The 24,307-nt window shown below is 48.9% G+C and overlaps 1 protein-coding gene across 1 annotated transcript in view; it reads right to left on the bottom strand.

Moving 5' to 3' along the window:
- ITGA11 (integrin subunit alpha 11) overlaps positions 1-24,307 on the bottom strand; it is a 164,405-nt gene that overhangs the window by 97,988 nt on the left and 42,110 nt on the right. The window lies entirely within an intron of this gene.

The raw sequence follows: 24,307 nt of genomic DNA, 5'->3' as shown, positions 1-24,307 counted from the left end.
CATGAAGGTACGGAGAGACATTTCAACACGCCAGCTGCAATATCCAAAGGGGAGAACTCCGGTGTTCGGACATCTGCACAGACAAATCCCTGCATCCACCTGGTAAGTAACTGGGAAACTATTTTGCTAGCTGCCAAGTTTCCGTGAGGCCCAGTCAAAAATTCAGCCCCAGTGGAAAACACCGTGCCATTGTCCAGAAGACAAAAAAGGAAAAAATGCAGCTTCCATTCACTTCAAAATTTTGCCACATTCATTCTGTCCTGTCTGTTAGGAGTTTTGGTTTCCTTCATAGCTTTGAGTCTGGATGAGTCATTGCTTAACACTTTCTATGGCGTTCGAGTCATGATGCATTTGGAACTGGGCAGAAGACATTTCAGCTTGCAGGGCAGTGTTATTAAAATACTGGACGTAACCGCAGGATTTTGATGGGTCGCCATTCCCTCGTTCCTTGGAATAAAGCACTTTGCGAGGAAGGGGTAGATGTCTGTTATTTTGTATATATAATCTTTTAAATAAAGAAAGTTTTAAAAAAGAAAGTGATAGCTTATCCCTGGCTTGGCTCTTTTATGATGGTTGCTTCCAGAAGAAGCTTACCCGGTCCATCACAAGCAGAAAGAACAGAACACACTTGGCCCCTCACAGCTGGTTCGCACCCCTCCTGTGCAGTTTCCTATATCCATCCTGATTGGCCCATTACCAAATTCTCTTCTAATCCACAGTAGATCCAGGGATGATCTACACAACCATTTCTCACCCGTGAAGTTACCACTCATTTCAGCCTTTGATGCACATTTGGCATGATGGGTACTGTGACCTCTATCGCCAGCTCCTGAGCAACTTGCTCAACAGGAGATGAAAAAAGACGGGGTGAACAGTTAACATTTTGAAGACTAGAATGCCCCTCACGAGGTATCTCATGATGGCTTCAACATCACATGGATGCTGCCTCATCACCTGTGGGGATAGATCAAGAGGGGTCACCATGTTACTCTGTCTGTAGCAGGAGAAAAGAGCAGGAGTCCAGCAGCATCTTAAAGACTAACAAAATTTGTGGGAGGGTATGTGCCCTGCCAGAGATTTTGTTAATCTTTAAGGGGCTCCTGGACGCTTGCTCTTTTCTAAATCTCCTGTGCTTCCCTATAATATTTCCAGTCAAAAACAAGCCTGCAACCAAAGATCTGAGAAGTTATTTCCTTCATCTTTCGTTGCCCCTCTCATTGTCTTGCTTCTGAGAGTCCTAAAGTTGGAGAGGGCCTTCTGCACCAGCTAATCCAGCTCCCTACCCAGTTGAGGAAAGCCAGAGCCAGGGACCACACCATGTGCTTTGAGCACTCTGCTAACATCCCATCAGGTTATGGGCCCAGCAAGTGACAGGGATACTGGTCTACCAGCAACACCTCCTAGAAAATAGGGAGTGTACCTGATCAAAGGGCACAGCTGGAAGGTATGGCGTAGTCGGTAGGAACAGGGCCAGTTACAGAACTGGGTTGGGCTTGGGCAGACAAGGCCCAGAAGGCCCCTTCCGCCCACCACCAGGTCCCCATCCTGTCTCCCTTTCCTCCCACCCACCTGCAGGCCTCCCACTTGACTGTGCATCCTTCAGCCCATCACACACCCTCCCACTGCCTGTGCCACATTGCCACAATGGAGAGCTTGCAAGCAAATTGGCAGGGAAGAGCACATGGACGGAGAGGTGCATGAGTCAACAACAGTGGGCCCTGGCAGAAGCTCTAGGCTCTAGCTGATGCCCCACTGCAGAGTATGCTGACCCCAGCCCTGGATAGGAAGCGAGATCAGAGGAGGACCTAGAGCAGGGGTGTCAAACATAAGGCCCGGGGGGCCGAAACCGGCCCATCCAGAGCCAGTTTGGTGTAGTGGTTAAGTGTGCGGACTCTAATCTGGGAGAACCGGGTTTGATTCCCCACTCCTCCACATGCAGTGGCTGGTGTGACCTTGGGTCAGTCACAAGTTCGGAGCTGTTCTCTCAGGAGCAGTCCGCGAAAGAGCTCTCTCAGCCCCACCTGCCTCACAGGGTGTCTGTTGTGGGGAGGGGAAGGAAAAGGAGTTTGTAAGCCGCTCTGAGACTCCCTCGGGTAGTTAAGGGCGGGGTATAAATCCAATCTCTTCTTCTCCTCCTCCTCCAAGGAATCCTGGGAATGGTAGTCTGAAGAAGATGTTGTTGTTCTTCTTCTTCTCTTATGCGGCCCACAAGCAACTGGTACAAAAGAGGGAGCACTGGAGGGAGCTGGTGGAGCCACTCCATTGTGGCTTCAGCATGGCAGAACAATCTCTTCTTCAGCAGTCAAGCATCGTGGGAGAAGCATCTGCCCAGTGCTACACTGCTGCCTCTCCAGTCTGCCTGTGTGGGATTTCCTCTGTACCCCCCTGACAACCCATGTGGCCTTGCCGTGAGGACACACTGGCGAGGATACACCAGCTGCTGTCCTTTATAAAGTTTCTGTCTCCAGTACCTGGCATTATGTTTTGTGGCACACATGGCCCGGCCCAGCAAAGTTACTTTTATGTCAGATCTGGCCCTCGCAACAAATGAGTTTGACACCTCTGACCTAGAGGGTCCCATTCGCAAGGGGACTGTGTATTTCCTCCTGCTCAGGGTCATTCTTGAGGGGTTCTGGGACTGGGTCCATGATGTTAACTGTAGCTCAGGAATCAAATGTGGCTGACAAGGGCATGAGTTCTTGTGCAGCACTACTTTGGGGAAAGGAGAAGGTGGTCTTCCGGCCTCTACCCTCAAGGGCATGTTGGATTGATGCTGTGTTGTATTGCTTCTTATGGGTCTCTTTGTCTGGGTAGGGGGGTTAGGGTTGCCAATCTCCAGGTGGTGGCTGGGGATCTGACAGAGATCAGTTCACCTGGAGAGAATGACCACTTTGGAAGGTGAACTCTGTGCCATTATACCCCACTGAAGTTTAGTGTAGTGGTTAAGTGCGCAAACTCTAATCTGGGAGAACTGGGTTGGAACACTTTCCCTATGAGGAAAGGTTAAAGCGCTTAGGGCTCTTTAGCTTAGAGAAACGACGACTGAGGGGTGACATGATTGAGGTTTATAAGATTATGCATGGGAAAGAGCAGGTTGAGAAAGACGTACTTTTCTCCCTTTCTCACAATACAAGAACTTGTGGGCACTCCATGAAATTGCTGAGCGGTTGGGTTAGAACAGATAAAAGGAAGTCCTTCTTCACCCAAAGAGTGACTAACACATGGAATTAACTGCCACAGGAGGTGGTGACGGCTACAAGCATGGACGGCTTCAAAAGGGAATTAGATAAGCATATGGAGCAGAGGTCCATCAGTGGCTTTTAGCCACAAGGTATAGATAGGGGCTCTGGGGCAAGTGATGCTTCTTGGTGCTTGGGCGGGGGGTCAACAGTGGGAGGGCTTCTAGTGTCCTGGCCTGCTGATGGCACCTGGTATTTTTGGCCACTGTGTGATACAGAGTGTTGGACTGGATGGGCCGTTGGCCTGATCCAACATTGGCGTCTCTTATGTTTTTATGTTCTTAACTGGGTTTGATTCTCCACTCCTCCACTCGCATCTGCTGCATGACCTTGCACAAGTCATAGTTCTGTCAGAGCTGTTCTTGAAAGAGCAGTCCTCGAAAGAGCTCTCTCAGCCCCACCTACCTCACAGGGTGCCTGTTGCAGGGAGGGGAAGGGAAAGGAGTTTGTAAGCCGCTCTGGGACTCCTTTGGGTAGTGGAGGGTGGGGTATAAATTCAATCTCCTCCTCCCCTCCTCAAACCCCACCCTCCTCAGTCTCCAGCTCCAAAATCTCCAGGTATTCCCAAACCCAGAACAGGCAACTCTAAGGGGGATTCAGAGTCCGGAGTCCAAGATTAAAAGTTAAATCTGCAAAAGCACACCAGCTCCCGAATTTCATCAGCACATTTTTTGGTTTTAATCTAGGGCACGGACTGGGTTTTCCATTCTACGCCTAATCACTGAAATAACAAAGTCAAAAGGAAGCAGCTCTACAGTTACAATTTTTTAAAAATAAAAGCATGTTTCCAAAATATGTTCTGATTAACGTGAAAGGCAACAGCAGGAGACAAGGAGACATTTTTGGGAGGGAGCGTCAAAGACTCAATTTCTTCCTCGCAATCAGAGGAACACTTAATCTCCCGCAGGACATTGTCGGAGCTGCTAATTTATTCAAGATGGGGCTAGGAAAGCAACAGAGTGTCAAGAAAGTGAGCTGAAAACTTTAAATGGGCTTAGCAGGAAAGCTGAGAGGTGTAGCCTATGGCCTAAGAACATAAGAACATAAGAGAAGCCAATGTTGGATCAGGCCAGTGGCCCATCCAGTCCATCACTCTGAGTCACACAGGGGCCAAAAATACCAGGGGCCATCAGGAGGTCCAGCAGTGGGGCCAGGAGGACACTAGAAGCCCTCCCACTGTTGCACACACACCCCAGCACCAAGAATAGAGAGCATCCCTTACCCCAGATTGAGAGTTCCTATAAGAACATAAGAGAAGCCAAGGTTGGATCAGGCCTGTGGCCCATCCAGTCCAACACTCTGTGTCACACAGTGGCCAAAAATACCAGGTGCCATCAGGAGGTCCAGCGGTGGGGCCAGGACACTAGGAGCCCTCCCACTGTTGCCCCCCCCCCCAGCACCAAGAATACAGAGCATCCCTTGCCCCAGACTTTCCTATAAGAACATAAGAGAAGCCAATATTAGATCAGGCCAGTGGCCAATCCAGTCCAACACTCTGTCACACAGCGGCCAAAAATACCAGGTGCCATCAGGAGGTCCAGCAGTGGGGCCAGGACACTAGAAGCCCCTCCCACTGTTGCCCCCCCCAAAGCACCAAGAATACAGGGCATCACTTGCCCCAGACTGAGGGTTCCTATAAGAACATAAGAGAAGCCAATGTTGGATCAGGCCAGTGGCCCATCCAGTCCAACACAGTGGCCAAAAATACCAGGGGCCATCAGGAGGTCCAGCAGTGGGGCCAGGGCACTAGAAGCCCCTCTAGCCGGTCTCGGAGGGCCTCCTCCACGTTGGTAAAGTTGCAAGGCCTTGCAGCTTTACGCAGAGCCGCCACGAACTCTGCCACGGTCTCGTTCGACGACTGGCTTCTCTTATAGAACGCGTGTCGGCACGCGATCTCTGACGGCTGTGGAGAGTAATGTGCCTTCAGCTTGTCAGTCAGCTCTTTGAAGGCCACGGTCGTTATGTCCGCTGGCGCCACCAGGGACCGAGTGATATCAAAAACGATCTTGTCACACAAGCTCAGGAGTGTGGCCCGCTTCTTCTCGTCTGTGGTGATATCGTTCGCCTCGAGGTGGAACCCGAACCTCAGCAGGTAAGCGTCCCAGTCCTCGGTCGTTGGTTCGAAAGCTTCGAACTTCGGGCTATTGGCCATAGCTGCAATCGCTGCCACCGGTTCTAGTGGTGCCTGTTGCTGCTCTGCCATGGCGAGCTGCGGCTCGCAGTTGTCCGTCGTGGGGTTGGGACCAGCGGGGCTGCCTACCCGCTCCTTGATCCCACCTTCGTCGCCAATTGTTAAGTCCGGCGCTTAATAATAAGTCAGAGAGTGATTTCAGCAAAACTCAGGTTTATTCAGCTCGATAACCAACTTCTCCAACACGGTACAACTCCTCATAGCCCGAACAGCTTTCCATTGCAGCCGCTCGGTATTTAAACATTCCGGGCTAATGTAGCCACACCTACTATACAAGTACCAACCTATCAGGTTGTTCGCATAATAGCCCAATCACAAGTGTTCCCACCACAGACAGTTCAAATGTGATTGGACACAATACTTCCGGCGCGAATCCTAGCCGATGTCTGAAGCTTAACATAGCTTCTCTATGGGATGATTCACACTTCATCCCCATGCACTCAGGGCAGCATCTGAATACATTACACACACCCCCCCCAAGCACCAAGAATAAAGAGCATCACTTGCCCCAGACTGAGGGTTCCTATAAGAACATAAGAGACACCAATGTTGGATCAGGCCAGTGGCCCATCCAGTCCAACACTCTGTGTCACATGGTGAACAGAAAATACCAGGTGCCATCAGGAGGTCCAGCAGTGGGGCCAGGACACTAGAAGCCCCTCCCACTGTTGCCCCCCCAAGCACCAAGAATAAAGCCAATAAAAGCAAGCCAAAGCTTACAAGCATCTAAAACGAGGCAGCTGAAAAGGAGATTGAGAAAACAGTCCTCTTCTCAGCGAGGTTCTCTGGGTCCAGAACAGCCTCGTTATTCATGACCCTCAAACAAAACGGAACCCATCAATGTGCATCGCATCTGGCCCGACGACCAGGACTGTGCTGGGACCTGGGATCTGGACCCGTCCCGCCCTCCTGCAGGCAATTCAGGCCTCTCGGTACCCCTTTCCACTTTTTCTGCAGTGTCATTAGTGCAAGGGCTTCCTCGGGGGGGGGGGGGGGGAAGAAGGCGAGACATTTAATAAGACGAAAGAGCCGCAGGCGATGTGAATGGGGGGGCGGAGGCGGCGGGGTGTGTGTGCGGAGCAAGTGTGGGAAAGGGCTCTCCGGGGCTCTCTATTACAGATCGAGCAATTTGATGTCTGAGCTGCAAAACCAGACCAAAGCCATGTGGAAAACACATTGACCTCTCCTTGTTCAGGCCTGGATTAAGTTGAAGGTGACGGGAGGATTAGGAGAGGGAGCCCTGATTGATGGATGAGGACCCGCTTCCTGGTATTTCAGAAGAGAGGAAGCCAGCGGTTCTTCGTTTAGAGAGCGAACAATGCTAGTCCCCCACTTGGGGCTCTTTAGCTTGGAGAAACGACGGCTGAGGGGTGACATGATCGAGGTTTATAAGATTATGCATGGGATAGAGCAGGTTGAGAAAGAAGTACTTTCTCCCTTTCTCACAATACAAGAACCAGGGGTCATTTCCTGCAGGAGCGCACAGGAGCAGAGCTCCAGCAATAAAAAGCCCAGGGGGCAGGCACATGCAACAAACCCCACCCCCTGCTCCCAGCAGCCCTCAGTCAGAGCAAGAAGCAGCCAGGTAAGTTGCAGAGCTTCCCCCGGCCCTCAGTCCAAAACAGTCCAGTGGCACCTTTAAGACCAAGTTTTATTCAGGTACAAACTCTCCCTCCTCTGCAAGGACAGATTTGCACGTTCCCCCACCCCCCAATAGCTAGCAATCCAAAACAGTCCAGTGGAGCCTGAGCGGTGGGTGTTGCCTTCTGACACACTTCCGCTGATGTCAGGGGGCGTGGCATATGCAAATAAATTATGCTAATGAGTTATCCTAATGAGCTCCTGCACCTCTTTTTCTACAAAATGACCCCTGACAAGAACTGATGGGCACTCAATGAATTGCTGAGCGGTCGGGTTAGAACAGATAAAAGGAAGTCCGTCTTCACCCAAAGAGCGATTCACACATGGAATTCACTGCCACAGGAGGTGGCGGCGGCTACAAGCATGGGCAGCTTCAAGAGGGGATTGGATAAGCATATGGAGCAGAGGTCCATCGGTGGCTCTTAGCCACAAGGTACGGATAGGAACTCTCAGGCTCGGGCAAGGGATGCTCTGTAGTCTTGGTGCTTGGGGGGGGGGGGCAGCAGTGGGAAGGCTTCTAGTGTCCTGGCCCCACTGGTGGACCTCCTGGTGGCACCTGGGTTTTGGCTACTGTGTGACAGTGTTAGACTAGATGGGCCTTTGGCCTGATCCAACATTGGCTTCTCTTGTGTTCATACTGCAGTAAGGTTGCCAGCCTCCAGGCGGGGCCTGGATAGATCCTGGAATTAGGACATCTCCCTATGACATTGGGGAAAGTCAAAGGCAGCGGGAAAAGAAGAAGAGCCGACATAAAAGGGGCTGACTCCCTCGAGGAGGCCACGGCCCTCGGTTTGCAAGACCCGAATGGGCTGTTAACGAGGGGATGTTTTGGCGGCCGTTAACTTTGGAATATGCAAGGTCTGTTATGCAAAGACAGAGAAGATGACAAGAGCATCCTGCAGGGGGCAGCAAAAGGGACAACTAGTTAGCATAGTGAAATTAGGGACTTCCTACCAGGGGTCATTTCGTAGAAAAAGAGGTGCAGGAGCTCATTAGCATAACTTATTAGCATAACTCATTTGCATATGCCACACACTCTGACATCACTGGAAGTGTGTCACAAGGCAACACCCACTGCTCAGGCTCCAGTGGATTGTTTTGGATTCCTAGCTATTGGGGGGGGGGATGCACAGATCTGCCCTCACAGAGGAGGGAGAGCTTGTACCTGAAGGCGGGCTGGGGGGGGCTCTGCAGCTTACCTGGCTGCTCCTTGCTCCTCGTGGCCCAACTGAGGGCTGCTGGAAGCAGTAGGTTGGGCTTGTTGCATGTGCCCGCCCCCTGGGCTCCTTACTGCCGGAGCTCTGCTCCTGTGCGCTTCTGCAGGAAATGACCCCTGCTTCCTACGATTTTCAAATAGTCTACTTCTTGTCACCTGATTGGCTCAGTTAGGTCTCTTTCCTGCTCCTGTCGAGAATGCTTCATCTGCTGACTCTCTCCTAGCTAGTTAGTCATTTAGACCCCCACATCTCTCTCTCTCTCTCTCCCCTCTTTCTTACAAAGTTTGTTCTCTTGTTAATAAACAGACTTTATTCTTTAAACCGCTCGCGCTCCACATTACTGCATATCTACACTCTGCCAACAATTTATAGGGTCGCCATAAGTCGGAAGCAACTTAACAGCACTTAGCATGCACCAGTTGGCAGAGATCAGTTGCCCTGGAGGAAATAGCAGCTTTACAGGGTAGACTCTAGCCAGGGGTCATTTCCTGCAGGAGCGCACAGGAGCGGAGCTCCGACAGTAAAAAGCCCAGGGGGTTAGGTTATGCTAATGAGTTATGCTCAATCAGAGCAAGAAGCAGCCAGGTAAGTTGCAGAGACCCCCTGGTCCGAAACAGTCCAGTGGCACCTTTAAGACCAAGTTTTATTCAGGTACAAGCTCTCCCTCCCCTGCGAGGACAGATCTGCACGTTCCCCCCACCCCCAATAGCTAGCAATCCAAAACAGTCCAGTGGAGCCTAAGCGGTGGGTGTGGCCTTCTGACACACTTCCGGTGATGTCAGGGTGTGTGGCATATGCAAATTAAGTTATGCTAATGGGTTATGCTAATGAGCTCCTGCACCTCTTTTTCTACGAAATGACCCCTGGAAAGCTCCATAGGTTGGAGGGGGGAGATCCCCAACAGGAAGACCCCCCCCCATGGGAATAATCTCTAACAAGCCACAAGGTGTCTTTGCTTTCTTCTCAGCCCAGATGAGGGGCTTTATTTCCTCCTCGTTCCTCAGGCTCTCTCTCTCTCCTCCAAATGTGACACCCCTGTAATTTCCACAGATGTTCTCTAGTCTAATTACACAGCCTGTTTCAAGCTGCTTCCCCTGTAATTCGCTGCTTGGCAATAACAAAATGTGCTTTGCGCCACCTCGCCATCGACTGAGTCGAGCAAAGGAACATCAGGGTATGAAAACACAATTTCGGGACAGTGTAGACAGACACCCTCCCCCAACAGTTGCTAAATCGTTGTTCTATATCAATCTCCTTATCTCTGTGTTCCCTGAACACAGCACCACACAGGCAGACACTGCAGTGAGCTCCCGTGCAGGATTGCAAAATGCGCTGGCAGAACGGTTTTCGCTCGAAGAGAACATAAAAGAACATTAAAATATTTGACAAATCCAGTAAGAAATATAAAGGGCAAATGCAATTTTATGAATTTAGCTGCACCTTTCTTTTTTTTTTTTTTTGTAAAGATTTCATTAGCTCCCCTAAAAAGGGGAGGTATTTCGCTTAAAAGAAAAAAAAGGGAAGGGTAGACAGCGGGAGAAAGAGAAAGCTGAGTGATATATAAACTGGTAAATTAAACTGTTAGTAATGTCCAATTAATCTTCTTGGGCTTCTTCTGTGTGTTGTCAAACTTCTTTTCTTAGTTCAGTCACATATAATTCTCTGTTAATATGTTAGTAATGTTCCCTTGAATTTCTGTTAATGTTCCCTTGAGTTCCCTTGAGTTTCTGTTAATAAAAAAAGAAAAATCTCTTCTGGACACAGTCAGAAGCGCTTCTTTGCGTGCTGGGCACTTTTACTATCGCTGACGTGAAGGGGCTTCCTCTGTTGTCTTCTACTTCCGGCTTGTTAAATCCTCCTTCGGGTTGCTGTTAACATACTCAGTTCATGCACTATAAATCCTCTTCCTTTCATGCCTTGGAGGTCCCCAACTTTGAGAATGGTATTAATTTCATTTCGCTTTTATTTCCGCTCCCAAACTCTCTATTGGGTCCTCCTCGAAACTGGACGTATATAAGCGCTTGCCAGGCACTCCTCGCTGTCACAGTTCAAACTTTTCCATTTTACAAAACTCCCATCGGATTCACAACCATAAACAGTCCAAAACACTAAACAGCCGGCTCTCACACACAAGCAAACGCCCAGACGGAAGTCCCTCCCTTCTCTCCGCTCGTTTTTGCCCAGCTCCGACATCTTTTCTTTTTTGTTTACTTTTAGAAAGTTCTTAAATTGTGCTCCAGAGAGACAAAACTTTCTCTCGCTTTATTTCAAATACATCAAGGGAAAACATCACTGTTCGCTCAGTCCATTCCCCCCCTCCTTTTCTTTTTCGCTTATGCAGTTAGAGGGTTAACCTCCTCGCCTTTTTCGCTGGGTGGGGGGGAAGCGGTTTTAGATCTTTTTCTTTGCATTTTGACAACTCACAGTTAGGCCGATCTTTTCTTTTTCAACTTTTTCGGATGATCGCTTTATCACTCGGTGACGTCTGGTGGCTCCGCTAAACCCCGTAAAACGGGATCGCTCACGCAGCAAGGTCCAAAGGGGCAGGGCATGGCGGGCGCCTCGTCTCCAACCTCTCGGCTGAGAGCGAGACTCCCCCCTCGAGCGCCCTAAAGCGCCCCGGATCCGAGCTCCTCACATCCTGAGGGGCTCGTTCGGGTCTCCGCTCGCGCGGATTCCCTCCTCCACCGCGGGCGGGCGAGACGCCCCCTCGGGAGCGACCCAAGGATGCGTCCGCCTTTCGCGGGAGCCAGACCAGAAGCCTAGCTGCACCTTTCTGATACGATAGCATGCCGCCCAAAATTTAGCCACAGATTCAGTAATAGTCCGACTTTCATCGGATAGCAATCGGTTACAACACTCCCAGTCTGTCTGGCCTTAAAAGGGGGGGGGAATGTTATTTGCCCCATTGGGGGGGCTGTATGTGTACCGATAGGCTTCATGCAACGCCCCCGTGCTGTTCGAAGTCAAGAAAGTGACATGGGAGGGGAGGGAGGCGTGTTCACATCTCATGCCACGATCATCCCGACCCGACTTGGGCCTCTGTGGCACCTCTAAGTTGAGTTGCCGTGGGGAACTCAAGAGTCGGCACCCTGCCGCAAGTCCCCATGGCAATTTTGCAGCAGATGCCACGTGTCGTCTGGCCCTCTCCTGCTATCTGCAGGCCTTTCGTCTTCAAAGCAACCCACCACAAGGCTTTGCTTGATATGAAGCTGGCCCACAAAAACCCCACCCATTTTTGCGCTCCCGAACAATCTAATGAAACGGGGAGGGTGGAAGGGGGTCATCGCCGTGCCCACCCAACATGTCCCCCGTTAGGGATGTAGCCTCCACCACCCTGCAACACAGCAATCGCAGCATCCAGTTAGCAGCCCAGAAGAAAACTCAAGATCTGCTGCCAAGAGAGATAGCAGAAAACGGCGTGGGACTAACTGCTTTTCCAGAGCAGCAGAACTGTTGGCACACTTGCTCCAGGGAAAGTTTGCTATTCCTCACCCCCACCCCCTGTCTCTTTCTCTGTGTTTTTTTCATTATAGTCCCCCTGAGCAGGACATATCTACTTCTGGACTCCAATTTCCCAAAATATGTAGGGATTCACTGCCAGTCTCTTCAAACTCGCGTGGAAAGTAACCTTGGAAGACTGGGCAGATAGAGTTGTTTGTGTTTGATTGCACTGCCTATACATTCCTGCTCAGCGTGAATACTGAGAGGCAGCCACAAAACTGCCTTGCAGGGTTGGTTTAAGAGAGTCAAGAGGCCAAGGCAGGTATTTGGCACACAGAAAGGTGCCGGAGACCACTGAAGGGCATCAAAAACAATTATGGATTTTTCTTTCCTGTCTAGCCGTGTGTCTTCTCATCCAATCCTATTCAAAAAGCAGCACAGACTCAGAGATTTTAGACAGTGTTCCCTCTAAGGTGAGTTAGTGTGAGCTAGCTCACAGTTTTTTAGCCTCCGGCTCACGCAGTTTTGTCCTAGCTTGGGAAGGATGGCTCCAGAGCAAACTAACTGATGCAGTAGCCAAATCGCTCCCTCACAACTTCAATGCCAGGAGCTCAGAAAGTAGAATTTTTGCTCACAGGACTCCACAGCTTAGAGGGAGCATCAGTCATGACTTATTTTTATTTATTTCAGAGACTAAATGGCTGTTTCTCGGCAGACCGGCTAGAAGTGGCTAACGAAGTGAGGGACATGTGTGCCTGCCCACGGAAGCTCACACCTTGAATAAAACTTTGTTGGTCACAAAGATGCCACTGAGCTCTACATTTGTTCAAGCGAGGGACAGACAGTAAAAAATTTTAAAGGCACTAAAGATAGCCATAGAATTAATGTAACCTCCATGAAGGGACAGAAAGAGCATTAAAAAAAAATCCAGGAACAAGCCATTCCAGAAGTTAAAAGCAGGCGTCATAAAACAGCAAAATAAGAAGAGCAGTAGAGTTGCCAACTCCAGTTTAGGAAATCCCTGGAGATTTGGGAGTGCAGCCTGGGAGGATGGGGGTCTCAGCCGTGTGTACTATAGAGTGCACCCTCTCAAAGGGAGCCTTTTTCTCCAGGGGGACTGATCTATTGTCACCTGGAGATCAGTTGTAATTCTGGGAGACCCCCAGACTCTACCTGGAAACTCTCGGCCCATAAAAGAATCAGCAATAAAGGATGGAATAAAACTTCAGTTGGAAACCCGAATAAAGGGACATGTTTTGGTCTGGCACCTAGACAATCATAAGGCAGCTGGCCAGGCAGACATGAAGGGGGAAGACCATTTCAAAAGCAAGGGGCCACCACGGAAAAAGCCCTGTCTCTGTTTGCCACTGCTGCCACTACCCCACACACCAGTGACCAGGGGGAAACCAGCAACCCGAATCTTCATTGAGGCGGTCACTTTGAGCACCCAGGTGACTTTATAGTGCTAGGTGAAGCTCTATTGGCTGCCTTGAGTCACCTGACCACTTCCAAACAAGGCGCTACAGTGCCTTCTTCTGGCCAGCTGCTCTGGTCATGCCCAAATCCAGCACAGAACATGTCAATGTCTCCCTCGTCTGGGTCTGACTGACAGAATCCACACTGGCTCAGAGTTGCCAGTTTCCAGGTGGTATTATCAAACAAAGAAGCACGGTGATAAAATTGACAATAACATTTAATCATTCCTATGAACATCAATTTGTATATCAATTAAAACTTTTACAATATTGCTCAGGAAATTCTAATATTTTCTAGGAAAAGTCCAAAATCCTCAATGAGCACCCGGTTATACACTCATTTCACCAATCTTCCTCAGGAGTAATCCTATTATGTTAGAAGGTGTCAACCTCTTGATACAGCTTAACCTCTTTTTTTTACTTCCTTCCAGGGGTCATTTCATAGAAAAAGAAGTGCAGGAGCTCATTAGCATAACTCATTAGCATAACTTATTTGCATATGCCACACCCCCTGACATCACCAGAAGTGTGTCAGAAGGCAACACCCACCGCTCAAGCTCCACTGGAATGTTTTAGATTGCTAGCTATTGGGGGGGCGGGAACGTGCAGATCTGTCCTCGCAGAGGAGGGAGAGCTTGTACCTGAATAAAACTTGGTCTTAAAGGTGCCACTGGACTTTTTTGGACCGGGGGGCCGGGGGGGAGCTCTTTACCTGGCTGCTTCTTGCTCTGACTGAGGGCTGCTGGGAGCAGGGGGTGGGGCTTGTTGCATGTGCCCGCCCCCTGGGCTCTTTACTGCCGGAGCTCCGCTCCTGTGCGCTCCTGCAGGAAATGACCCCTGCTTCCTTCAAATAGTTACAGCTTAACTTCTTTTTTACTTTCTTCAAATTATGGCATCTTAACTTCTTTTTTTTAATTTCCTCAAATTATCTTCCAGTTCCATTTCGAATTAGGAGCAAGCCAGTTAATTTCTGATAGTAGCAACCAGTCCTCTTTTTTAATCTGGCTAGAAGCCTTCTTTTTTCAAATTGGCTGGCAAAGGCTCTCTGTCTCATGTTGCTGGCTCAACTGCTCTCTTGTGGTTTACAGGAGTAACATTTCAGTCCATCCCTCCTCAGGTTCCACCCCCAAATCTCCAGGAATTCCCCCAAACTGGAGCTGGCAACCCTAAATGTGGTGTATTCAATGCAATGACAACTGTATGTGAATCACCCTATTGAATCACCATGTTAAGCTTCGTCCTGGGCTAGGATCCTAATCCCTCCAATCGCATTAGCCCAGGAAGAACCAACCAATCAAGTGCCAGCAAGCTCCCTGAGCGGGAACGTCTGTGATTGGTCATTATGTATACAATCTTATTGGTTGGTAATGTATAGTAGGGCGTGGCTACATTAGCCGGGAGAGTTTAAAAGAAGAACAGCTTCAATGTAAAAGCTGTTCTGGCTATCAGATGTTGATCCGTGTTGGGAGTTGTGTTCGAGTTGTGGAATAAAGCTGAATCTTTGCTGAATCACTCTCCGACTACTTTGTTAAGCGAGCGACTTAACAGTAAAGAACCCAGTCTCTTTACAATGTCCTTGAACACTGAAGATGGCTGAACCCTACAACTGGCTACAGCTTCCAGTGGAGTATTAACCGAGGGCCAGAACTAGGTTTGTCTCTAGGCAGTGTATGAGTGAGGAGAGCAAGGCTGTAGAAGCCTTTATATTTTGTACAGCCAGGGTGGTAATCTAATCACGGCCGGCCTGGTTTGCATTAAAATTACAGCAGCCCATTTGGGGACCGTCTGGGGTCAGGGCTAGCGGGGGAGACGTCGGTTGCAGAAGGAAAAGTCAGCCGCCGGAAAACTACCTGATGGTGAAAGTTTGCAAATTGGGTCTGCTTTTTGGAAAAGAAACGAGAAGCCCAGCCTGGATAATAAAGTGGCGAGTGCAGCGTTTGGTAGGATATAAGTGAAATGGAAACTCAGGAAGAGAGGACAGGAAATCAAACAGCCTGATCCTTTTCCTGCAGCTGCGGAGAAGCCCCATCACCGAGCAGAAGGAGATCTGAGTTAAGCAGTAGGTAACGACAGAAAAGAAAGGCCAAGAAAAGTTCAAGGAACCCTAGAAAACAGCAGGCTTAATCTTGACTCCTGGACTTAGGAAAGGGGCTATTGGTCAGTGCCACACTAAGAACCGTCATGGCCAAGGCCCAGGGAACTAAGTCAGTGTAGTGGTTAAGTGCATGGACTCTAATCTGGGAGAACCGGGTTTGATTCCCCACTCCTCCACATGCAGCTGCTGGTGTGACCTTGGGTCAGTCACAAGTTCTCTCAGACCTGTTCTCTCAAGAGCAGTCCTCGAAAGAGCTCTCTCAGCCCCACCTACCTCACAGGGTGTCTGTTGTAGGGAGGGGAAGGGGAAGGAGTTTGTAAGCCGCTCTGACACTCCGAGTGAAGGGTGGGGTATAAATCCAGTCTCCTCCTCCTCTTTCTTCTCCTAATAATAATAATATACTTTATTGTCATTGTACATAGTACAACGAAATTAAGATGCAATCATTCGGTGATCTACAACCATACTCATATACACTCACACAACCATTCACAACCATCCCATAACTCCCTTAAGGTTCACATTGCAACTTAAACCACCAATGTCACCCAAATTCCAATTCATACAGTATTTAAAGCAATTAAAGCAATTAATTGCTCCTCCTTCATGGCTGCCGTTCTCAGTCTTAAACTCCTTCTGATTTCTTGGTTTCAGTCGCCCTTTTGATTGATGATGGAGCCAAGGAAGAGAACGTCTTGAACAATTTGAATTTCTTCAGCATCAGCCTTAAAGCTGTATAATTCCCTGGTAGTCATTACTTTTGTCTTCCTTCTTGATGTTCAGCTGTAGTCCTGCGTTGGCACTTTCTGGTTTAAATCTATAGTAGTCTCAGTTTAAGGGGCTGCGGTGGCTCAGAGGTTAAGATGCTGAGTTGCAGACCGGAAGGTCGGTAGTCTGGCAGTTCGAAACCCGAGTGCCGCGTGATGGAGTGAGCTCCCGTTCCTGGCCCCAGCTCCTGCCAACCGAGCAGTTAGAAAGCAAGAAATTGCAAGTAGATAAATAGGTACCACTTCGGTGGGAAGGTAACAGCGTTCCGTGCGCCTTGGTGTTTAGTCATGCTGGCCACATGACCATGGAAAAAGTCTCCGGACAGCGCTGGCTCTTCGGCTTGGAAATGGAGATGAGCACCGCCCCCTAGAGTCGGATTCGACTGGCTCTCGAGCAAGGGAAACCTTTACCTTACCTTTACATTTAGTCTCAGTTTAATCAATAGGAACTGAAAAGAATTCTAATAGGACAGAAAGGTCAACGGGGCTGAAAAGTAAACTTCCGTTCTCTTTGCAAGGAACGTTTCAGGCCACTTTTTAAACGTGCACTGGTTGGTTAGTCATCAACAATCACCAGGGATACATCCACCCTCTCTTTCCCCTCAGCGTAGCTACCTGTCAGGTCCCACAGCAATCAACGGAGTACACACTTGTAAAAAGGGTTACTTTATTGAAGCCATGATTCACTTGAACAGAAGCACTGTTCAGAATAACTGCATCTCAATGAGTTGGAAAGGTTAAAGCAAGTTCATAATTATTACAGCCAATAGACATGATTCCCGCACGGGACTACTGTGCTTTTTGCGTGCCCAAACCCCTGGGAAAACAACGGCTAAGCCATTATCAGTACAATGCGTTTCTCACAGTTTCTACTCATTAAAGCCAAAGCAAAAGTTCTCCACTCGACCACCTGTGACCTTGGAAAGATAACGTTACAGCAGAGCATAGCTGGCATAGGCTAACAAGAATGCAGTTACTAAAGAGACATGCGAATGTCAGTTTGAGCGCATCCCTGAAAAAGGGGGGGGGAAATACAGACAGGTACAGACATAACTCAGGTATCAGAAGTAACATAAGAAATACTTTGGCAGCTTGCTGACACTACCAGGTTCTAATCCCCACGCCCTCACCCGCCAACTTTACATGCCATCTTTTGGACTGGCAACATGCCTTGGAGGTGGTATGCAATGAGAGAAAAGTAGAGACAAAAATAAGCGTACGATTTTTTTTTTTTTTGAAATGCAAAAGGCAGTGTGTCATGTAATTGAAATAGCAGCTCCCTGATGAAACTTTGCAGAATAGTCCAATAGTTAAAAAAAAAGAGCAAGGAACCTTGTCTGATGAAACCCTACTGTACGGATAGCCAGAGATTTCGGAGGGGAAACGAAGCCAAAGTGTGTGCTCATTTTGAAGGGAGCCGGGAGCCAAGGGCACTAAATTAGGAAAGAATGAGCTTAAATTGCAGATCTGGAAAGACAATGAAGGCAAGAGATGATCTAATGCATTGGCCGTATTTTAGAGCAGGGAGAATTATTTTTGCTCTTGGAATTTCGGCCTTCGCTCCGCAGATTTTCCACTACCACCGTTCCACTTCAATCCCGCCCTCCCCCGAATGGGTCACATTTGGCCACCTGTCCTGGCCAAATATTGAAAGGCACACAGCCTGGGTCTGCCTGCCCAAATAGACACACCTGCACCAGTGTTCCCTCTAAACTGAGTTAGTGCAAGCTAGCTCACAGTTTTTTAGCCCCCAGCTCACACATTTTTGTCTTCGCTCAGAAAGGAGGGCACCAAAGCAAACAGATTTATGCAGGAGCCAAATCGCTTGCCACAACTTTAAGGCCAGTAGCTCACCAAGTAGAATTTTTCCTCATAAGATGCCGCAGCTTAGAGGGAGCATTGCTCACAGGGTGTCTGTTGTGGGGAGGGGAAGAGAAAGGAGATTGTAAGCCGCTCGGAGACTCCTTTGAGTAGTGAAGGGCGGGGTATAGATTCAGTCTCCTCCTCTTCTTCTAGAGATGGAGTTAGGAACTACCCCTATCTCTCCTCTTTCCTATCAAGTATATTAGTTCCCAAATAAACCTTTATCTGTTCTTTAGAAGAAGAAGAGATTGGATTTATACCCCGCCCTTCACTTGGTGTCTCAGAGCGCCTTACAAACTCCTTTCCCTTCCCCTACCCCTGTGAGGTAGGCAGGCCTGAGAGAGAGCTCTTTCCAGAACTGCCCTTTCAAGGACAGCTCTGACAAAACTGTGGCTTGCCCAAGGTCATCCAGCCAGGTGCAAGTGGAGGAGTGGGGAATCAAACCCGGTTCTCCCACATTAGAGTCCACGCACTTAACCACGACACCAAACTGGTTGGTTGTGTGCTGTTGCTGTGTTAATTTATCTGCCAACAAGGGTTTGGGGAGGGGAGGTCCCTCAGTGGAGCATATTGCCATAGAGTCCAAGGGAACTGATCTCTGTAGTCTGGAAATCAGTTGTCATGGGGGGGGGGTGTCTCCAGGCCCCACCAGGAGGTTGGCAACTCTATCTGAAATGGAGTAAGGTCCCCAGCAGAAGCCCTGCAGTCCACTGCCACCCGAGGTTAAGGAGTTGCCAACAGGGGGAACAGGATATCCTTAGCAGTGGCACAGAGATGGGAGAATTCCCCCTTGAGAGACCCAAGCTAGCCAGCTATCCCCCGGGGGGCATTTGGGCTGAGCCAGCACAGTTTTTAATTTCTTACTGACTACTGGTTCCATTTTTCATTCTTTCCCGCTGGCTTGTCAGCAGCAGCTCTGATTTTAATTGTGTTTGGGTATTTTTTTTAAAAGAAAAAACCATTGGCTGCTTTCTGGCCAACCTAACAGTTCGAAAGCAAGAAATTGCAAGTGGATCAATAGGTACCACTTCGGTGGGAAGGTAACAGCGTTCTGTGCACCTTGGTGTTTAGTCATGCCGGCCACATGACCACGGAAACGTCTTCGGACAGTGCTGGCTCTTTGGCTTTGAAACGGAGATGAGCACCGCAACCCTAGAGTCGGACTCGAATGGCTTTCGAGCAAGGGAACCTTTAACATTTACCTAGACTGGGGACCAGTTATAATTCTGGGAGATCTCCAGGCCCCACTTGGAGGTTAATACAAAACCTGAGGGTCGCAGTGTTAGGAAGATATGCAGAAGTATATAGCACTGTGTATAACAGATGTATGTTTAAGGCAGATCAATGTTGTGCTGTTTATTTCTTTTTTTATTTTTCTGTACTGTTATATAAATATTGGTGTCAAATATTATCAAAAATAGGTTTCACCCAAACAATACGTCAAAGCGCAGGTTTACATTCTGTCCAAACATCCAAACAGCACCTTGTCAGTTTCACAGTCACGAGTCCCAGAGGACTCTAGTAATTTACCCATTTCGAATACAATCTTTTTCAAGGACTGTGATATGTATTTTTCGGACCATAAGACGCACCTGACCTTAAGACGCACCTAGTTTTTAAAGGAGGAAAACAGGGAAAAAAATATTCTGAACCTTCGGTCCATAAGACGCACTCACTTTTCCTCCCACTTTTTTGGGAAGAAAAAGTGAGTCTTATGGTCCAAAAAATACGGTATATAAAGGACATAAGGTGCAACAGTTTTTCTTTGTGAGCACAAGACTCTTAAGATAGCCGCATATCTTCTAGGGTCCTGAGGCAGCTGGGTCAGTCACAAGTTCGCTCAGAGCTGTTCTCTCAAGGGCAGTCCTCGAAAGAGCTCTCTCAGCCCCACCTATCTCACAGGGTGTCTGTTGTGGGGAGGGGAAGGGAAAGGAGATCGTCAGCCACTCTGAGACTCCGAGTGAAGGGCGGGGTATAAATCCAATCTCTTCTTCTCTTCTTCTTTAAGACCAACAAAGTTTTATTCTGGGCATGCACATGAAAGCTTATACCCAAAATAAAAGTTTGTTGGTCTCAAAGGGGCCCCTGGACTCAAACTTTGTTCTGTTGGTTCTTATGTTAAAGGTAAAGGTCTCCCTTGCTCGAAAGCCAGTCGAGTCCGACTCTAGGGTTGCAGTGCTCATCTCCGTTTCAAAGCCGAAGAGCCAACGCTGTCTGAAGACGTTTCCGTGGTCATGTGGCCGGCATGACTAAACACCAAGGCGCACGGAACGCTGTTACCTTCCCACCAAAGTGGTACCTATTGATCTACTTGCAATTTCTTGCTTTCAAACTGCTAGGTTGGCAGGAGCTGGAACTAGAGACGGGAGCTCACTCCATCATGCGGCACACTTGGGTCTCGAACTGCTGAACTACCGACCTTCCACAGCCTGCAGTTCAGCGTCTTAACCACTTGAGCCACCGCAGCTCCATCTGTTATGTTAGGTGCTGCCAAGTTGCTTCCACCTCACGGTGACTCTATGAATGAATGAATGAATGAATGAATGAATGAATGAATGAATGAATGAATGAATGAATGAATGACCTCCAAGACACCCTCTCGTTAACAGCCTTGCGTGTGTCTTGCAAATTGTGGCTTTCTTGACTGAGTCAAGCCTTCTCATGGTCGGGTCTTCCTCTTTCCTGCCGTCTTCATCTTTTCCTAGCATCTCTCCTTACATATAATTCTGTTTTGGGGTGACACTTTGCTGAACGTTCCATGCGCTCCCAAATCAGTTGGCTCCCTGACCTGTCACTCCGAGGGTGTGCCAATCCACTGGCTGCATTGCCTGAGTCTCGACCACAGAAGTGGTGGCCAGTGTCTCAAGCTCAGTGTGGTGCAAGGTGACCGACGGGATGGATGCTTCAGTGGGCGGAGGCTGAGAAGGCCAAGGCCGACCATGGTGGCCCTTCAGCAGCTGTCATTGGCTTTGGCTGGGTACAGGTAGCCAGGCAAGCTGCAAGCCCATAGAACTGGCAGCGTCTCGGGCTCCGTGTGCTGGGGGCTGACAGATGGCCCAGACGCTCAGGCGCGTGGACAGTGAGGAGGCTGAGGCCGACCATGGCAGTGCCTCAGCGGTCATCATCAGCTGCGGCCGGGTGCTAGTGGCCAGGCTGCGAGCAGACAGGGGCCAGTGCCACGGAGGACAAGGCGGCAAAGGAGGAGGGCAAGGCTTTCTAGAGCTCGTTGTACTGATTTTACAATGAGCTTCACTACTAGTAACAGTCTAATATACCTAATATATCCCAGGGCAAATGTTATCTTATTGGAAGAAGGCAGAAACGCTTAGCGAAATTCCACTCTGCATAGGGAGCTTAAATTCCTCTCAATACTTGGGGGCCTGCCAATGTTGGGAAGTGCCAATGTTGGGTGAGCCTCCGCTGGGTGGGCTGGTCCTTCCGAAAATGTCTTCTGGTGGCTCCCTGCTTCTCCTCCTCCCCCAGTGCCTCGCAGTGGAATTCTGGAATCCTTGCAGGTTCTTGTTCAAGGACCGTCATTTGGTTCCTCCCTTTGCATCACAGTCTGGTTTTGCTTATTTGTGCTTTCCAGTGCCGGGCACCGCAACCCTCCAGCCGCTAAATTCTTTGGTAGCGCAGCATACGTCTGCCGGGTTTGTAGTACATGAGGTTTGTTTGTTCAGTGAGTCATATTTTAAGTCGTGTGAGTCATGGTGGGTTCACAATTTCTTTGTTGGTTAAAGAAACCCTTTAGCTACTTATTTTATTTTGAGGCATCTATTTTGAGGCACTGGAGGGGAACGGGAGACGTCTGCGATTCACACACTCCTAGCTGTTAACTGCGTGAGCGCAAACGGAAAGGAGGATTTGCACGTGCAGTTACAGACAACCCATGTGGACTCCTCTTTGTATCCTAGAATCATAGAATCATAGAGTTGGAAGGGACCTCCAGGGTCATCTAGTCCAACCCCCTGAACAAGGCAGGACATTCACAAATACCTCCCCCCCAAACACCCACAGTGTCCGCTGTTCCACGCCCAGAAGATGACAAAAAAACCTCCAGGATCTCCAGCGAAACTGGCCTGGAGAAAAATGGCTTCCTGAGCCCAACGTGGTGATCAGCATTTCCTTGGGCATGTAAGAAAGGGCCACAAGAACTAAGCACTGAGGCAACCCTTCCTGCCTTCCCTCTCATGCTCTGCCCAAGCTCACAAAATCAGCATTGCTGTAAGATGGCCATGTAGCCTCTGTTTAAAAACCTCCAAAGAAGGAGAGCCCACCACCTCCCAAGGAAGCCTATTCCACTGAAGAACTGCTTTGTCGGGAAGTTCTTCCAAGCCAAAAACTCTTTTGATCTAATTTCAACCCGTTGGTTTTGGTCCGACCTTCTGGGGCAACAGAAAACAACTCCGCCCCATCCTCTAGATGACAGCCCTTCAAGTACTTGAAGATGGCTATCATATCACCTCTCAGTCGTCTCCTCTCCAGGCTAAACATACCCAGCTCCTTCCAACTTTCCTCATAGGACTTGGTCTCCAGACCCCTCACCATCTTCACTACCCTCCTCTGGACACATTCCAGCTTGTCTATCTCCTTCTTAAATTGTGGCGCCCAAAACTGAACACACTACTCTAGGCGAGGTCTAACCAGGGCAGAGTAAAGTGATACCACCGCTTTGCATGATCTGGACACTCTACTTCTGTTGATGCAGCCCAAAATGGCATTTGCCTCTTTAACTACTGCATCACGCTGCTGACTCATGTTCAGTGTATGGTCTGCTACGGCCCCTGACACCCCACATACAACTTTCACACCACCTCAGAGCCAGGGCTTCTCAACTCTGTGACATTCAGTCACCAGCATTTATCTTTTTTTTTTTGAAACCCCCGGAGGGGTATTTTTATTTTTTCAATATGACTACAAACTACAAAGAAAAATATAGGAAGGGGAACTACAACTATGGATAAAGGAAAGATACCCACACTAACTAAAAACCCAAAAGTGGGAGACCCCCTTTATGTTAAACTTAATATTAAAAGAATTAGTAAAACAATATACTTGTAGAGTTCTTGTTTTCCACATTGTTCTGTATTAGTAAATTAGTTATTATGAGAGGACTTTCTGAGCATCTTCTTTATTTCAAAGGGCCATTTATCAGAGTCCTTCTGCCCTTACTTCGGCTTTCTGTCTCTAAAATCATATACAGTTTTCATTGCTCCCACACCAGCATTTATCCAGTGAACCACAGACCTTGCAGATAGATCAAGGTGGGCAACCGTGTTGGTCTGAAGCCATAGAACGAAGTTAGAGTCCCGTGGGGCACCTTGAAGCCCAACAAAGTTTTATTCAAGGTGTGAGCTTTTGTGTGCACACACACTTCGTCAGACGATGAAATGGGATTACACATCATAATTGTATATACAGGAGTGGTTTGTTAAATTAGCCTGCAAAATAGTGAGGACGCTTTTTTTAACAGATCAAAAGAATGACAAGCTTAGACCTTGCGGGGTGGGACTTTTCTGCCTCCCCTTCCCACCACAGTCTTAGGGTTGCCAACTCCAGGCTGGGAAATCCCCAGAGATCTGGGGTGGAGCCTGTGGAGCGACCTCAGCAGGCCATAATGGCACAGAGTCCACCCTCCGTTTTTCTCCAGGGAACCGATCTTCATGGTTCAAAGATCAATTGCAATTCTGGGAGAGCGTCAGGCCCCCACCTGGAGGTTGGCAACCTTAGGGCCTTGTGAAATTTTGTTCCTGGGGACTGGTAGACCCTCAAGAATAGAATGGGGGGGGTATGAAGGATCTGCCGTGGGAGAGGCGATCAGCAGAGACCACTGCCTGTCTCCCTCTAAGCTGAGTTAGTGTGAGCTGGCTCACAGTTTTTTAGCTTCCGGTTCACCCATTTCTGTCTTCGCTCGGGAAGGATGGCTCCAGAGCAAACTGATTTATGCAGTAGCCCAATCGCTTGCTCACAACTTTAATGCCAAGAGCTCACATAGTAGTATTTTTGCTCACTTTTGCTCCACAGCTTAGAGGGACCATTGCTGAGCAGTAGAGAAGAGTCCAGGAGCGTCTTAAAGACTCACACAATTTGTGGTAGCCACTTCTCCAGTTCCCCTGGAGGAAAGGGCTGCTTTGGAGGGTGGGCTCTGTGGCGTTGCGCCCCACTGAGGTCCCTGTCCTCCCTGGGCTCCATCCCCCAAATCTCCAGGAGTTTCCCAACCTGGATCTGGCAACCAATGTTCCCTCCAAGCTGTGGAGTCTTGTGAGCACAAATTCTACTTTGTGAGCTCCTGGCATTAAAGTCATGAGCGAGTGATTGGGCTACTGCATCCATTAGTTTGCTCTGGAGCCCTCCTTCCTGAGCCAAGACAAAAAT

The sequence above is a fragment of the Gekko japonicus genome, unplaced genomic scaffold (genome assembly GCF_001447785.1).
Source record: "Gekko japonicus isolate JY-2015 unplaced genomic scaffold, Gekko_japonicus_V1.1 scaffold698, whole genome shotgun sequence".
Lineage (NCBI taxonomy): Eukaryota > Metazoa > Chordata > Lepidosauria > Squamata > Gekkonidae > Gekko > Gekko japonicus.
The sequence above is the reverse complement of the archived record's forward strand: the minus strand, read 5'-3'. Positions and strand labels throughout refer to the sequence as shown.